General features: G+C 47.5%; 1 long non-coding RNA gene across 1 annotated transcript in view; it reads left to right on the top strand.

The window, feature by feature from the left end:
- The window catches only part of LOC133078151 (uncharacterized), a 57,914-nt gene that overhangs the window by 22,331 nt on the left and 18,149 nt on the right, over positions 1 to 17,434 (top strand). Inside the window, exon 5 of the long non-coding RNA XR_009697839.1 lies at positions 4,897 to 4,989. This is a non-coding gene — a long non-coding RNA (uncharacterized LOC133078151). The remainder of the gene's footprint in view (positions 1 to 4,896; positions 4,990 to 17,434) is intronic.

Raw genomic sequence — 17,434 nt, 5'->3', positions numbered from 1 at the left:
GCACCCAGTCTGATGGCCTCTCCTCCCCATCTGTCCCCATCAAGAGGGAGGGGGAAAAGGAGGGGTGCCAGAGGTCACTGCCCCCTTCCTCGTCTCACACCTGGGTTGACTCAGCATCTCTGTTGTGTCAGCTACGCTCTGGGCTACCCTGGGAGAGGGGTACCTAGTAACTAGCCCACAGCCCCTTCTGTGAGCACAGGACCCGGGGATGGGGGGATTAGGCCCACGCTGGGGAGCTGTAGGCCTGGAGGAGAAAACATCCAGGGTAAGTGGCCTTGAAGGCTAAACCTGCAGGAGCAGAGATGGTACAGGTGTAGGGGGTCCAGGAGATTCATGGCCGGGGGGTGGGGTGGGGTGCTCCACGCCTAGTCTAACACGCAAAGAAGAAGGGCGCCTTCCCCCCACCTCCTTCTCCCCCTGCGTGTTCAACTGCTTTGGGGAGATTCAGGGGAGGTAAAATCGAGGGGATCCACAAAGGCCCGAGATGGCCCAAGGGACCCCAACTCCAGAGCTAACTCCCAGCCTCACTAATGGCTCCCCAGGCACTGGAGGTTTTGAGGGGAGGAGTTGGACCAGGACAGCAGTTCTCAATCCCAACTGCCCATTAGAATCTTCCGGGAATTTACAAAAACATCTTGCCACGGGCGGGCCTAAGGTAACAATCATTGAGGGAGGGGCCCCTGCAACTGAGTCTTAAGGCCTCCCGGGTGGTTCTGTTACAGTAAGAGTCAAAGCAATGTAACAGGGGGCCTAGGGGTCGCTCTGTATTGCGTGGACAGGCCTTGTGCTCCGGAGAGCACAGCGGGGAGGGGAAGGGCAGAGGGGTCCCCACACTCACTCTTCTTGCAGGAGGTGCATTTGCATCCCTCACACTTGCAGGAGTCAGCGCAGGTGCAGGAGCCGCCTAGAGAGGGAGGTGCCACAGGAAGGGTTAAAGTGGTAAAACTTGGGGTGGGGCCAGGCCCCTTGGGGGAAATAAGGCTCCCTTTCCCCAAATGTCCTTGAGCAAAAGCGTAGGGCACGGGGTTCTTTGCAAGTAAAGGGGCGCGCTGTGCCGCAGGATGGGGGTGGGGGCTCACCAGTAGGGCAGGGGCAGGTCTCAGGATCCATGTCGAGAGGAGCTGCCGCCGGAGGAGGTGAGTTGGCTTCTTGGGCAATTGGACGCACTAGCGGCAGCAGGTGGCGAGGCTTTTATAGCCCCAGGCGGGGGCGCGTAGGCACAGCGCTTCAGGCGCGCGCGCCTCCTCTCTCCGTCTGGGAGCACCAGCCTGGGCGGAAGCGCGCACTGCGGCAGCGGTTCCCCCTTCCCCCGCCGTGTGCACGGCCGGGCGCTGCCCCTACCCCCCACCCCGCCGCTGCCTCGCGCACAGCCGGGTGCGCGCAGCCACCCACTTCCCACCGTGTGCAGGGGGGACACTGCCCCGCCCGCCTACCCGCCCGTGTGTACCGCCGCAGCTGCCTACCCGCAGACAGTGCGCACTTCCCGCCTCTGAAAGCGGAGGAAGGGAAAAAGGCTTTGTTATTCCCCAGCCCTTCCCTGCCTCTTATCCCTTCCACCCCCCATTATCCCTTATTCTAGGATTCCTCATCCAAGTGGGCTGCTGAGCCACCGTGCTGCTTTAGGACTCCGTTCCCTGTGTGTCTCATGGGGAGAGAACACCACCGGAAGGGCCCTCGCAAACTGGCCTCGGGAGAGACCTGCTCTGGGAGGCCTAGAGGGCAGGTCTGGGGTGACTAGTGGGAGTTTTGGGACGGAGGAAGGGTAGCGGTGCTAGGTGGCTGCATCTCAGCTTCAGAGGGAAGCGGATCTCCTTTTATCTGTTCCTTCTGCTGGGTTTCTGAGTCCCTTGTACTTGTGGTAGGCTGAAAAATGGCCCCTCAAGAGCTATCCATGTCAAATCCTGGAATCTGTGACTATTACCTTATTTGGAAAAGGGGACTTGGCAGATGTAATTAAATTAAGGCTCTTTTTTTTTTTTTAAAGAGATCGGAGTTTATTTATTTATTTATTTATTTTTGGCTGTGTTGGGTCTTCGTTTCTGTGCGAGGGCTTTCTCTAGTTGCGGCAAGCGGGGGCCACTCTTCATCGCGGTGCGCGGGCCTCTCACTATTGCGGCCTCTGTTGTTGCGGAGCACAAGCTCCAGACGCACAGGCTCAGTAGTTGTGGCTCACGGGTCTAGTTGCTCCGCGGCATGTGAGATCTTCCCAGACCAGGGCTCGAACCCGTGTCCCCTGCATTGGCAGGCAGATTCTCAACCACTGCGCCACCAAGGAAGCCCAAAATTAAGGATCTTAAGGTGAGATCATCCTGGATTATCCAGATAGGCCCTAAATCCAGTGATGAGCATCCTTAGAAGATGCACAGAGAATAGAAGAGGAGGAGGCGACGTGACCACAGAGGCAGAGATTGAAGTGATGTTGCCGGCAGCCACAGAAGCTGGACACAGAGCAGTTCATGTCCTTTGCTAATAAGTCTGTGTCCTCACTCAGCAAATCAAGACACTTAGTCCCTAGGAAACAGAGGAACAAAGGACAGCATTAGACAACTGGTCAAGGGTTAAGGAAGCAGGAGAAAGGATTGCTAATGGCATTTCAGACAGGGCAGTCACATGGCGACCCCCATGGGGAAGCCTCACTTTTCCTGCTTGTAGTGCAAGCACCTTTCACATGGTTGTATTGGGCTTCACAGGGGCAAGGCTCATCTAGAGACAGTGAAAAAAAAAAATTATCCCAGGACTCCTGCGATAAAATATTTGAAAGGTGAAGGTGGGAGAGGTTAGCATCTGGCATTTGGTTGGAACACCTATTGCCTTCCCAAGAATGGAAGTTCCTCCACAAGCCCTCCCAAAGGGATCTTATCACCTCTCACACCCAATTTCCACTTTTTTTTTTTTAATATAAATTTATTTATTTATTATTTATTTTTGGCTGAGTTGGGTCTTCGTTGCGCGCAGGCTTTCTCTAGTTGCAGCGAGCGGGGTTTACTCTTCGTTGCGGTACGCGGGCTTCTCATTGCAGTGGCTTCTCTTGTTGCGGAGCACAGGCTCTAGGCGTGCGGGCTTCAGTAGTCGTGGCTCGCGGGCTCTAGAGCGCAGGCTCAGTAGTGGTGCACGGGCTTAGTTGCTCCGTGGCATGTGGGATCTTCCCGGACCAGGGCTCGAACCCGTGTCCCCAGCATTGGCAGGCGGATTCTTAACCACTGCACCACCAGGGAAGTCCCAATTTCCACTTTTTTAAAAGAGATACTGAGATAGGCTGGGACCTGGGACTCTCTACCAGAGTGCTTGCACTTGAACCTGGACAAACGTCTCTTCATTTACAAAGAAACTATAAGAGGGACTTCCCTGTCTGTCCAGTGGTTAATACTCTGCGCTTCCAGTGCAGGAGGCACAGGATGGATCCCTGGTCGGGGAACTAAGATCCTACATGCCGCACGGCGTGGCCAAAAAATTTAAAAAAGAAAAGAAAGAAACCGTGAGACGAAAAATAACCACGCATGCGCAGTCGGGGCAATGGTGAACAGCAGGATACTTTAAAAGGGCCACAAACCAACTGCCATTTCTTAAGTGCCGAGAGTAAAATCAGGGTACTGCGCATGATCTCTGCACACAGCACCACCGTGGGAGTGGGCAGACCACCTAAGCCACCCCTCCGGCCCAACCCACCAAACGGCCCCTACCCTCACCCCATTTAAGGAACGAGCCCACCCTCCTTGGAGAGCGAGCAAGGGCACCTGTTTCTCGTTTTCACTCCCTTGTGCTGCAGCACCAGCCCCAGTAAAAGCTTGCCTGAATTTCTCATCTGGCCTTTTATCAATTTCTCTTGATTAAAGAGTCAATACCTGTGTAGGATTTGCAGCCCTCCCTCTTTGGAGGTGGTCCCAAGGCTGCTTCCCAAGGAAGGCAGGTCTGGTGAGTCCCCAGGCTTTGGTTCTGCTGAGCGGGGGAGACTGAGACTCGCTAGGAGAGAGTGGACCTTGCTCCGAATCTCCCCCATGCAAAGCTGAGCCTCTTCTAAATCTGAGCTGGACAAAGCAGTTTAAAATGTTGGTTGGAAACTCCCCACCCCCAAAATATTAGCTTCCAAGTGGCCTCCAATAAGGGGTTGAGCTAGCTTTCTCCAGACTTTTGCAAGTTTGCTACGTGTTGCCCCACAAGTCTTAAGTTTCAGTAAAGTTGAAGGAAGGGAAAAAGGGAAGAAAGAAGAGTCCAAAGAGGAGATGATATAATCTTATATCCCAAGGTATTTAACGTGAAGCCTGGGTTGGTTCTCAACTGTGGCTTCATGCAATTTCAGAGAGCAGAGCTCACCATCTCTAGCACTACTGTTTATTTCTTGCTTGTTTGTTTTTCTTTTGCCTGAGGGCACTCCAGCCTCAGACTTGTCTGGCCTAGGCCCTAGCCTTGACCCCACTCAAAGCCTCACTATCTCGTGCTTTCAGTGCCGGGTGAGATGTGTATCCCAACACACTCGGCCAAAGCTGCCTCCCCGCCATTTCCCTTCGGGCCTCTCAGATTTCCTCGGGATTGAGGCTTGAGCTGGGAGAAAAATCTCCGCCCCCCACTCACCGTGATGGGTAATTTTATGTGTCAACCTGACCAGGCTCAGGGATGCCCAGATAGCTGATTAAACATTACTTCTGAGCACGTCTGTGAGGATATTTCCAAAAGAGATTAGCATTTGAATCAGAAGACTGAGTAAAGAAGATCACCCTTACCATTGTGGGTGGACATCATCCAATCTGCTGAGGGTCCAAGTAGAACAAAAAGGCAGAGGAAGGGTGAATTCGCTCTCTGGCTGAGCTGAGACATCCATCTTCTCCTGCCCTCGGACTCCTGGCTTTCCGGCCTTTGGACTTGGACTGGGATTTACACCATTGGCTCTTCCATTCCCAGGCTTCCAGACTCGGATTCAATTACACCACCAGCTTTCCTGGGTCTCCAGCTTGCAGGCGACAGATTGTGGGACTTCTCAGCCTCCATAATGATGTAAGTCAATTCCTAACATCTCTCTCTCTCTGTGTATATGTATATCTCCCACTGTTCTGTTTCTCTATATCACCCCACAGCCAAGGGTGGCCAGGGTATTGAGAGGTTTGAAAACCACAACATCCTTCGGAAACACCCTCCCCCCAATTCTTCACATGGCCAGGCCCCTCATCCTTCAGTTCTCAGCTTCTGTGACCTCGGAAGAGCATTTCATGTAGATGTGTCACTCCAGAGGGTTCCCCATCACCCCCACCTTTATTTCCCTCTGACCCCTTGTTAATTCTCACAATGTAGACTTATTCCATGCTCTCTCTGCCAGTGATGAGCTCCTTCCCCAGATATCCACATGGCTCATTCCCTTCTTTCTTTATTCTAAACTGTTGCTCAAATCTTGCTGTCTCCATGAAGCCCACTGTGATCACCCTGTTTAAAATTGCAACACATACCTCAAACCCACAGGACTCCTGATCCCCCATACTTTGCTCTATCTTTTCTTTTTTCATAGCATTTAACACCTTCTAATGAAGTAAATTACTTATTTGTAAAGCTTATGTGCTGTCTCCCCCTGCTAGAATTTAAGCACCATGATCTGATAAGGAATCATTTCTTTTGTTCACTGACATATGAAGTGCCTGGAACAGTGTCCTGTACATGGGAGACATTCAGGAGATATTTATTGAATGAATGAATGAATGAATGGCTCTGAAGTCAAGTTGTTGCCTTTTTTTAAAAATTTATTTTATTTATTTTATTTTTGGCTGCGTTGGGTCTTTGTTGCTACGCACGGGCTTTTCTCTGGTTGTGGCGAGCGGGGGCTACTCTTCGTTGAGGTGCGCGGGCTTCTCTTGTTGTGGAGCACGGGCTCTTGGCGTGTGGGCTTCAGTAGTTGTGGCATGCGGGCTCAGTAGTTGTGGCGCACGAGCTTAGTTGCTCCGCGGCATGTGGGATCTTCCCAGGCCAGGGATCAAACCCGTGTCCCCTGCATTGGCAGGAGGATTCTTAACCACTGCGCCACCAGGGAAGCCCCAAGTTGTTGCCTTTGTTACCGACCAGGATTATTGGCCTCCTTAATCAATAGAAATTGATAAGAGGCCAGACAAGAAATTCAGGCAAGGCTTTTATTTTTATATTTATTTTTTAATATTTATTTATTTGGTTGCATCGGGTCTTAGTTGCGGTTCGAGGGCTCCTTAGTTGTGGCATGAGAACTCATAGTTGCGGCATGCATGTGGGATCTAGTTCCCTGACCAGGGATCGAACCTGTGCCCCCTGCATTGGGAGCACGGAGTCTTATCCACTGCGCCACCAGGGAAGTCCCCAGGCAAGGCTTTATTGGGGCTCCTGCTGCAGCAGGAGGGGGGTTCCCTTGCTCGCTCCCTGAAGGGGGGTGAGCTGGTTCCTTATATGGGGTGAGGGTAGGGGTGGGTCCGGGGGTCGGCCCAAGGGGTGGCTTAGGTGGTCTGCCCACCCCTTTGCTGGTGCTGTGTGGGTTTTTGGTCTTTTTGTATCTTGTTCATAATTTGCCCCAACTGTGCATGCATGCAGTTATTTTTAGTCCCCTACAGTTTCTTTGTATTTTGTTGCTCAAGGAGAGGTTTGTTCAGGTGCCAGCACTGCAGCAAAGGGTCCCAGGTCCCAGCCTGTCTCACGTTCACAGTCTGACTTTGCCACTTACTAGTAATGTGACAAGTTACTAGCAAGTTGCTAACATTTCCGTGTCTTGGAGTGCTCGAGGGTAAAATGGGAACAGGTTTGTCAGGGGCTTAAATCGGATGGCACTTGGAAAGCTCTCAGAGCACGGCCCTAACCATGTTGGCTCTTACCAACCATGCAAATAAGTCTGAGACTCAGGAGGTCAGGGGAGGACTCTGCAGGAGCCTGGGATCCCTACAGCTCCTACCTGACACCCAGTTTCAGTGTTGGCCTCAGTTCTGTGCTTCGTGAATTGCAACCGCCTCTGATTAACATGGGTTCCAGGTGTCGGCTTGGACCAGCTAGGTTGCAAACATCAATCCTCACCCTGGGCCCTGCACCCAATCCCAGTGCTTCCTGGGAGAAGGGAGCTCATGGAGATGCTTATCTTTTTAATTAGATTGGGGCCAGGAGGCAGGATCAGGTAGGTTGAGGGGTGGAGATCATTCAGGGTCACACCAACTAATGGATGGAAAATCCCCAGGTGATCTCAGAAAAAAGCAAGGAGTCCAGCAAGTCCCACCCCTGGCTGAAACTGGTTCAGTGCAGGATTAAGACTGTTGGCGTTGCACTTAAAAAGACTTTCCCAATTTATTATCCTACGACTGAAAATTGGGCAATAGTTTAGAAGCCTGGGTAAACAGTAGTGTACCAAAAGAGTTTGCAAACTTGCTTATCTGCAAATAAAGTCATTTCTTGGAGAGATCTGGAGACTTATTAGTAGAATGATTGTTGAATGAGCAATGTTATTCACAGGAGCAACTGAAGCAGGGGAAGAGACACTGGTCTAAGAGCCCCATGGTTTCTAGTTCCAGCTCTTCCAATAACTAGCTTTCTGAACTCACAGAAGTGTCTCTTCAGTTTTCACATAGGTTGACCAGATGACTGCTAGTGGCTAATATGGATAACGTCCACCACTTGCTGGGTGCTTACTATGCATATTGAGGCACCATATTGAGCACCATGTGGAGCTAAACACTCCACATATTATATCACTGACTCTTTCCAATAACCCTATGGTAGGCATTGTGAACCCATTTTGTAGATGAGGAAACTGAGGCTGGGGAGAGTAAGTGATTTGCCCTGGAGGCAGAGCCAGGACTTGAATCTAAGCACAATGCTATTCAGCCTGCTCTGAGATCTTTAATTCAATTTGCCATGAGTTCCAGTTTTTAAGCACCTATTATGTGCCAGGCTTCTGAATAGCCAACTACGTTTCTTTGTTTGTTTTTTTGTTTTTTTTGCCAACTACGTTTTGATATCCCAAGCAAACTTTGTGGAATTGCAGAATCTTCAGGTTTGCAACAAAGAAAGTCATCCTGCCTCTTTACCCACAAGGCAGGTCTGAGGCCCCTGAAAATGCCCCATATAGGCCCTCCGTGATGTGCAGTGCCCTGAGTCAACCCAGCCTGGCCAACGATACAAGTGGTTTTCCACACCTGAGAGCGGCAGGAGGCCATCAAAGCCCTGACTTAGACCTCCCCGTGGAGATGGACTCTCCACTCTAAGCCAACCCTAGCCTGGACCAGGTCCCACCCCTACAATGTCAGGGGCCCAGTTCTCATCTGCAGGGGACCACATATCTGAGCCTGGGGCAGTCGTGAGCTGCAATAACTAGGTTCTGGAGACCGAATTCTAGCCTTTTGTGACATTTGCTTCCCAATTGCCACCAGATTATTGATGCACCTGGGGTCTTACCTTTGATTTGGCAAAGTGCCCTTCCCCTCCCTGTCTTATCCTTGCCCCACTCACCTCAGGGTTTGAGCAGTGGTTGAGACTCCTCCCAATAACCTATGCCATGGGTACCATCTGCCTTATTTTAGCAGATGAGGAGACCCAGTGACAGCAAGGGTCTTTTCCAAAGTCACACAGCAAGGATGTAGTGAAGCCAGAACTTGAACCCCATTTCTTGACTCCAAGTCTAATTCCAGTGGTCCAGCTTCCCAAAGTGAGATGAATTTATAAAACAACCTGGACACATGTAAACACAAGGTTATTCCCCTTTCAGTTCTCCATCAGTCTTCCTAATTACCTCAAGGAGATGCAATTTAGTGCTAGGATGTCTTCAGTGCTTGTCCCACACTTGTCCTGTTCCTCTTTTTAACAGAGAGAGAGGGTAAGGAGTCAGGGAAAGGATGCGGAGGGAGCCTCAGCCTGCTACAGAACCTGGCTAGAAATGGCATAACTTTGCTTCATTTCTTCTCTGTCTCCATGGTTACCCCCTGTTTATGGCACACGATGCAATTTCTCCTCTACAATAGCGATACAAGATTTCCTTTTCAGATAAATTTAAGTATAATAATAGACCAGGTGATATGTGATGTCTAAAATAGTGCAGGTGGTTCTCAAAGGACTGCAGTTGGGGAAATAGTGCCCTACACCAGGCTGACCCCCTGAGTGCTCAAAGCCGACCCGGCTGCTGGTTCTGTCTCCCCTCCCCTCCTGCGTCCTCCCTAGCTGAACATCGGCACCTTTGTGTGGGGTCTAAACGCCACAAGGAAATTCTGCGCTTTTCTTTGGTTGTTGATGGGATGGGGGTGTTGGAGGAAGGAGGTGAGGAAGGGCTGTCTCCACACTTTCAGGTTTCATAAGGTGGCCAGGATGACCCCAGCATATGTGCCAGTATCTTGGTGCTCAGTGTGTACGCCTGGCTCTACGGATTGTAACTCGGAGTGTTCCCTAGAGGCTGAACCTCCTCAGTAGAGTAGGGACAGAGGGGGCCTGCCATCCCCTCTCGGTGGGGGGCCTGGGGGAGTAGTTATTAAACCCTGAGAGAGTTAGAGGCTTAGGCTGAGCTGACTTGGAGGCTTGGTGGTTTGGGATTCAAGGGCCACCCTGTCGCGGAAGTTCTTGTTCGGGGCTGGGGCTGCTCCTCTGTGGCTCAGAGGGAGGGCGCTATGATGGGGGAAGGGTCCTCTTTAGCAGGGGCTCCTGAACTGCAGGGGCCGCTCTTGGGTGTCTGCTGGGCTCCCCCAGCAGAAGCACAAGGGGGTTTCTGCACTGCCCACATAACCCAGACCACCCTAACACCACTTCCCGAATCTTCGAACTGCCGTGAGTGAAGACTGCAGTTCTTAAGAGCGACTGGCTTTGGTGTCAGACAGACCTGAGTTTGAATCTCCCTAGTTCCCCTCAGCTATTCGATGGGGATAATAATACTCCTTACCTCTTGGGTTATGGTGAGCATTAAATGAGATTTTTAAAAACTTTTTATTAAAGTATAGTTGATTTGCAATGTTGTTTTAATTTCTGCTGTACAGCAAAGTGACTCAGTTATACATATATATATTCTTTTTCATATTCTTTTCCATTATGGTTTATCACAGGATACTGAATATTGTTCCCTGTGCTATACAGTAAGACCTTGTGGTTTGTCCATCCTGTATGTAATAGTTTGCCTCTGCTAATCTCAAACTCCCAATCCTTCTCTCCCTTACCCTCCTTCCCCCTTGGCAATCACAAGTCTGTTCTCTATATTTGTGAGTCTGTTTCTGTTTCGTAGATATGTTCATTTGTGTTGTATTTTAGATTCCACATGTAAGTGATATGGTATTTGTATTTCTCTTTCTGACTTTGCTTAGTATGATAATCTCTAGGTCAATACATGTTGCTGCAAATGGCATTATTTCATTCTTTTTAATGGTTGAATAATATCCCATTGTATGTATATATACACACATATATATATTTATATATATATATATATATATATATATATACCACATCTGTTTTACCCATTTATCTGTTGATGGACATTTAGGATGTTTCCATGTCTTGGCTACTGTAAATAGTGCTGCTATGAACATAGGTGTGCATGTATCTTTTTGAATTATGGTTTTGTCTGGGTATATGCCCAGGAATGGGGTTGCTGGATCATATGGCAACTCTGTTTCTAGTTTTTTGAGGAACCTCCATACTGTTTTCCATAGTGGCTGCACCAATTTACATTTCCACCAACGGTGTAAGAGGGTTTCCTGTTCTCCACACCCTCTCCAGCACATTAAGTGAGGTTCTTCAAGCTGATTGCCTAACACATAATATGTGCTCAATAAACAGTGCTCAGTGAACACTTCTCTGTTCGGAAGTCTTCTAGGATCTGGAACTTGCTAAATGATGGATGCCGGTTCCCCTTAGCCTACTTTTCCAATCTCTTCATTGTCTGGCCCCCACCTCCCCTGGCAACCAAATGTAATCCATGCTAACCCAGAAATATGCCCCAAGCTCTCTTGCCTCCATGCTTCTGCTTATGCTGTTGCCTCTTTTTGGAATTTCCTCCCCACAATTTCTACCTGTTTAAAATCCTTCTAGGCCACCTCCTTCAGGAAGTCTTCAGTCTTGCCTACAGCCAGATGTAATTGCCCTCTTTGGAACTTCTATGGGGGTTTGTCTAGATACTTTCTACCCTGTAGGAGAGGGGACAAGTTAGTCTGACAGTCTCCCTAGCCGACTCTGAGGTCCCAGAAGGCCGAGGCTGAAAGAGGCGATTCCTTCCTCTCTTCTTGATTCTGTGCTTAGCAAAGCTCCCTGCACACCTGAAATGTCCTTTGATTGTTTTTTTTTTAATTTATTTTATTTATTTTATTTTTGGCTGCACTGGGTCTTTGTTGCTGTGAGCGGGCTTTTCTCTAGTTGTGGCGAGCGGGGACTCCTCTTCGTTGCGGTGTGCAGGCTTCTCATTGAGGTGGCTTCTCTTGTTGTGGAGCACAGGTTCTAGGCCCGCGGGCTTCAGTAGTTGTGGCACGTGGGCTCTAGAGCTCAGGCTCAGTTGTGGCGCACGGGCTTAGTTGCTCCACGGCATGTGGGATCTTCCCAGACGAGGGCTCGAACCCGTGTCCCCTGCATTGGCAGGCCGATTCTTAACCACTGTGCCACCAGGGAAGCCCTGTCCTTTGATTGTTGAGTGAATGAATCAATGTGAGAACCAAGAGAGCCCGACTTTGGGCTCAGTTTTTGTGGGACATTGTTGAAGACTGGGTCAGGGAAAGACTCAGGTGGAATTAAATATGTATTAATGAAGTTATCCTATGGTCCCCAGCATCCTGCTTTGCCTAGTGAGTCATGTGGTGGTGAATTCTTTCATTTCATACCACAAATATTTATTGAGCCCTGCCTTAATGCAGACATTGTGCTAGGAACAGCAGACACAAAGGTGAGTAGGACAGTGTCCGTCTTCTCCGAGAACCCACCGTGTGGGTAAGGAGCCGTTTAATGAAAAGTCAACACACAGTTAGATGAGCACTGTGTAGAGTAGTAGCACCTATGCCTTTTTACATAAACCAATCTCCCCTCTCTTCCTTCCTTATTGGACCCCCTCCACCTCCCGCCCTAGTTTGGGGACAAGTGGCATCGCCTAATCCAAGGAATGACCCTGGGGACATTCTATTTCACATATCATCTTACTTCAGTGTTTCTCAGCTGTGGATGATTTTGCCTCCCAGGGGACATTTGGCAATGTCCAGAAACATTTTTGGTGGTCACAACCTATTGGGTGGGGAGAGGCAGCTATTCCACTGGCATCTAATGGGTAGAGGCCAGGGATGCTGCTAAAGATCCTACAGTGCATAGGATAACCTCCCAAAACAAAGGATTACCTGGCTCCAAATGTCAGTAGTGCTGAGGTTGAGAAACCCTGCTTTACGTTTACCCTATAAAACTGTGAGATGAGTTTTAGCAGCTCAAACATGTAGGGAAGGGAGCCAGGGGAATCAGAAAGCCTGCTTTCCAACCCCTGCCTTATCACAAACTTGTATTGGACCTCTGGTTCATCCTCCATCAAATGTGGATAGTCAGGGCTAGCCCTGCCTCCTTGATGAAGATATTTGGGGGCTGAAACATGCGAAAGCAATTGAGAGCACCTGCCAGGGAAGGTGGATGATGAGGCTGGGCTTGGAGGGGGTGGGAGGCCCCCATCTAGCTAATGTCTATTGCAGTCACTTGGCCCAAATTTTCTAAGACAGTTTCAATTTCAAATACTCTGCCCTTCCCCTGTCTTCAAAAATAAATTGTACAAATCAGGCCATCTGTGCCTCAGATTAAAAGACACCTGGATCTAGCTCCCCTTCCCTTCTTTTCCCTTTTTTGTTTATTGTAGAAATTTTTCAAAAATTAAAAAAATACATATGTAATCCTTTCAAATATAAAAATAGAAGGCTAATAAACACTGCTTTATAAATGACTTTTCCCTTGCTTATCTGTAGATTATGAACATCTGTCCATGAAAGTAGTTTGACTTCTACAATTTTATCTTAGTAGATTCATTCCACAATCTATTTAACCAATCCCCAACTTTGAAACATTTTTGTTGTTTCCAAATCTTCACTATTATACTCCGTGCTGTGATAAACATCTTGATATCTTCTGTGTGTGTCCATTCATAATTTTTTCATTAGGACACAACATGCCTTGAAGTAGAATTTCTGGCTCAAAGTACACATATTTTTTTCTTTTTCAAACAGTATTTATTTATTTTTTAAAATGCTACTTCAGTAAATTTTGGAAAATTCAGAAAAATAGAAAGAAGGAAAAGTAAAGAATTATCTTTATCTACCATCTGAACACAACCACTGTTGACATTTTAGTATATTTCATTTCCATATTTTGTATGGCTTCTGTTTTCAAAAAAAATTCCTGCATAATGCATTTGTAGCCTAATATTTATTTAAGACTGTTACCATAATCATTTCCTGTGTTTTTGCATTTTTTCATGGTTGTATCATATCCTGTTGTGTGCACAGACCATGGCTTACTTGAGCAGCTTCGTGGACTTAAAGTTATTTCCAGTTGTTCACAATTGTAAATAGTGAAAATGAACCTTTTTGTGAGTGAGTGAGGCTTTTTTTTTTTTTTTCCCCCCTGAATTTGTGGTGAACTCCTTAGAATAGATTTCCAGAAGTGAAACTGCTGGGACAAATGGGAACGATTTTAGTCTTTGACGTACATTGCCAAATTATTTTAAAAGCCTTATGCCCTGTGAATCTGGGTGGTTTGCACCTTGTTAAGGCCTTTTCCACCTAAGGCCTAATCGGCCATTGGAGAACTTGTCCCGATTTATCCTCCGGCGGCGGTGTCTGAGAGTTCTAGTCCCTTCCTGGGATCTTTTGGGCTCCAAACCCAGCCAGACTGAGGTGGGAACAGATCCTCAAACACGCCTCCCTGCTCCCACCCCCAGGTACAATTCCCTGGGACTCAGGGATTACCCAGGCCGCACTTGCCTCTGGGTCTGGAGCGCCCCCCTGCAGTCCACGTGAGGAACTTCCCTCCCCGCCCTGGGACCTGGGCTCCATTCCTTTCCCACCAAACCCTCTTCTGGTCTCCATCCAAGTTGGAGTGTGGCCTGAGCAGGTGCAGCGTCTGTCGTCAGCCTCTCTGAGGTCTCCATTGTCCCTTAGGCAACACAGGAGCCCAATCCATGATGTGTCAGCCTGCTGACACAGTGCTTTCCTCCTCCACATGGCTCTGCCATGAGAAAGCTCTTCTTTTTCTTGACCTAAAATCGCTTTCCTTGGTGGTTTCCTTGCACTGCTCAAGTGTTACCCATTCAGGGCCACGTGTAACCAGTCTGCTCCCTTTTCACTTCTGCCTTTTCCCCAGCTCATTTTCCCTTACGGTCTTCAAGCTTCCCTCTCAGCTGGTCCTGCCTGAGTGAGCAAAAACGTCCTTAACTTCTCTGAGTCTAGTTTCTTCACCTGTAGAATGAAGATAATAATCTCTATCCTGCAGGGTTGTTGCAGACATTCAAATAATACCAATAAAAAGCCGAGCCCAGATGTTTGGTTCAAGATAGAAGGCTGAGCACGTGCGTTTACCTCTCCTTCCTCCTGAAAATCCATGGAAAGAAACTAAAGAAAGACAGATAGAAAGAAAAACTCAGAACAGCAGAGAATTGGTGTGGGGGAGGATGACTTGGATCAATGAATCAGATTTTAACATTTTTCTGGAATAGCGGAAGGGGTCGAATCACATTTATGGGTAAATGAGAACAGAGGAAGCCACAGCTCAGATCAAGAAGTAGAGAAGTCTACAGGGTAGGGGTGGGTATTTTGTTCCGTTTTAGCTGGGGAGTCAAACTGGGAGAGAAGAAGAGGAAGGAGGTGTAGAAACCAGGGTGGTGACTGATGGGAGAAGAGGCTGTAGTACTGCCACATGGCTTCCTTCACTTCTACTTGTTTGGGTCCACCATTTTCCCCCAGACTGAGACTGTGAGATATTCTCCAAAGAAATGAAGTAACCAGTCTAACAGGGGCCAAGCTCCCAGGTGAGGGACAGAAGAGGGCCCTTCTTGTTTTTTTTGTTTCTTTTGTTTTTTAAAGTGGGATGAATATCAGGAGTCCCACTTTTTTTTTTTTTAATTAGTTTATTTATTTATGGCTGTGTTGGGTCTTCGTTTCTGTGCGAGGGCTTTCTCTAGTTGTGGCAAGCGGAGGCCACTCTTCATCGCGGTGCGTGGGCCTCTCACTATCGCGGCCTCTCTTGTTGCGGAGCACAGGCTCCAGACGCGCAGGCTCAGTAATTGTGGCTCACGGGCCCAGCTGCTCTGCGGCATGTGAGATCTTCCCAGACCAGGGCTCGAACCCGTGTCCCCTGCATTAGCAGGCAGATTCTCAACCACTGCGCCACCAGGGAAGCCCGCCCTTCTTCTTTTGACACTGAGGCACAGGCCAGAACTTCCTGCCAGCTGCCTACCTGGGCATGCTAGAACCAAGTCTGCCAGCCAACAAGTCTCACTCACACCCACAGAGCCTGCTTTCAGCTCAAAGAAGCAGAAATAGCTCAAGAAACTATCAGAAAAGTTAATAATAAAAGTAAAAAACCTTTAACTCATCAGGGAGATTCAGGAAATGACTCCATTCAGGAAAAATAAAACCTGGGTATTATGATAAACATTCAGAGAAGGAGTTCTTATATATTAAAAATATGATTGACAACATTTTTAAAGATCAATAAAACTATTGCAAAAAAGCTGAGAAATTCCTCAAAAACAGACTTACAGTGAGAAATAAAGGTCATGTTAGTGTTCATAGCAGCAACACTGAATGCTGGAAAACAATGGAGCAATACCTTCAAAAGGGCTAAGAGAAAATGTTATTGAACTTAAAATGTGACATCCAGCCAAATTATCAATCAGGCATGAGAGAAAAATTAAGGTGTTTTCCAACATTTAGGGATTCTGAAAGTTTCCCCTAATTCATCCTTTTGGTAAAAGATTGCTTGAGGATGTACTCCAGCAAATAAGAGTCCAAGATAGAGGATGACAGGGTATCCAAGAAGCAGTGAATCCAACCCAGGAGAGCAATGTAAAGGGAACCCAGAATGACAGTCGGACAGACGATCAGGAAAGAAGGTAATGGATATTAGATCATTTAACAAATAGCAGGAGAGAAAATTCCTGGCAATTAGAAATGCCAGGAAAAACAAAAGCCCTGTAAGAAAATGGTAGTCCAAGTATGAAGCAAATTAAAAAGTATCCTGTATTCTGATTCTGAGCATGTCTCAGAAGAGAGTATCCTTCTTATCTCCTTTCTCCTTCAAGTAGCTCAATTTCAGTGACATTGAGTTACATATCCTTCTCTGTGGATCCATTCACCCTTAGTTCTCCAGTAAAGAGTGTTTATTTATTCATAATATTGTAAGAACTGTTGATTTCAAATGTCATAATCAATCTACAGACAGAGCATGGAGGACTTAATCATACTTAGACGATGTATCAGATTGCTTTCAGCTGCACAGTGGCTTAGGCAAATTAGGTTATTTTCCCCCTGTTCCAAGAGGACCAGAAATGGTTGCACTTGCTGAAGGAGGCTACCAAGGACATCTAGTTTTTTCCATCTAGCTTCACTGTCCTATATTATTTAATTTTATAAAGAGTTAATGAAATTTTAATAAGAATTTTTATAAAAATAAAATTGTTCATAGTCCTAGAGTTCAATGTGTATCTAACTGACAATTTATAAACATGTATAGATATATAAATTTAAGAGTAATATGAAATGCTTAATATTACAAAATATTCCTCAGTTGCCTTGTGAAACTTCTACAAATAGCATAAACTAATGAATGTTCTGGAAACACAAGTTAGAACACAAAGAAAACTAAGAGAAATTCATGTGTCACACTAATGGGAAATGATACTTTATGACATAAGAATCTATTGCATTCATGCTTTTTGAGGAGAAAGATTTATGAGTTAATTTGTCCTTTCTGTCACTTTTTCCGCTCAGACCCACCCTGCACTTTGTTGGTTTTTTTTAAATTTATTTATTTTTATTTATTTTTATTTTTGGCTGCGTTGGGTCCTCGTTGCTGCGCGCAGGCCTTCTCCAGTTGCGGCGAACGAGGGCTACTCTTTGTTGTGGTGTGCGGGCCTCTCATTGTGGAGGCTTCTCTTTGTTTCAGAGCACAGGCTCTAGGCACATGGGCTTCAGTAGTTGTGGCTCACGGGCTCAGTAGTTGTGGCTCACGGGCTCTAGAGTGCAGGCTCAGTAGTCGTGGCACACGGGCTTAGTTGCTCCGTGGCATGTGGGATCCTCCCGGACCAGGGCTCGAACCCGTGTCCCCTGCATTGGCAGGGGGATTCCTAACCACTGCGCCACCAGGGAAGTCCCCATCCTGCACTTTGAAAGCAGTTTCGATCTCTGACATTGGCACTGTGACCATCCATAAACTCTCTTGGCATACAGATACTTTTTTAAAGTAGGCTTTATTTTTTAGAGCAATTTTAGGTTCAGAGCAAAACTGAAAGAAAAGTATAGAGATT

This window comes from Eubalaena glacialis, chromosome 18 (genome assembly GCF_028564815.1).
Source record: "Eubalaena glacialis isolate mEubGla1 chromosome 18, mEubGla1.1.hap2.+ XY, whole genome shotgun sequence".
In the NCBI taxonomy this organism is placed as follows: Eukaryota; Metazoa; Chordata; class Mammalia; order Artiodactyla; family Balaenidae; genus Eubalaena; species Eubalaena glacialis.
The sequence above is the reverse complement of the archived record's forward strand: the minus strand, read 5'-3'. Positions and strand labels throughout refer to the sequence as shown.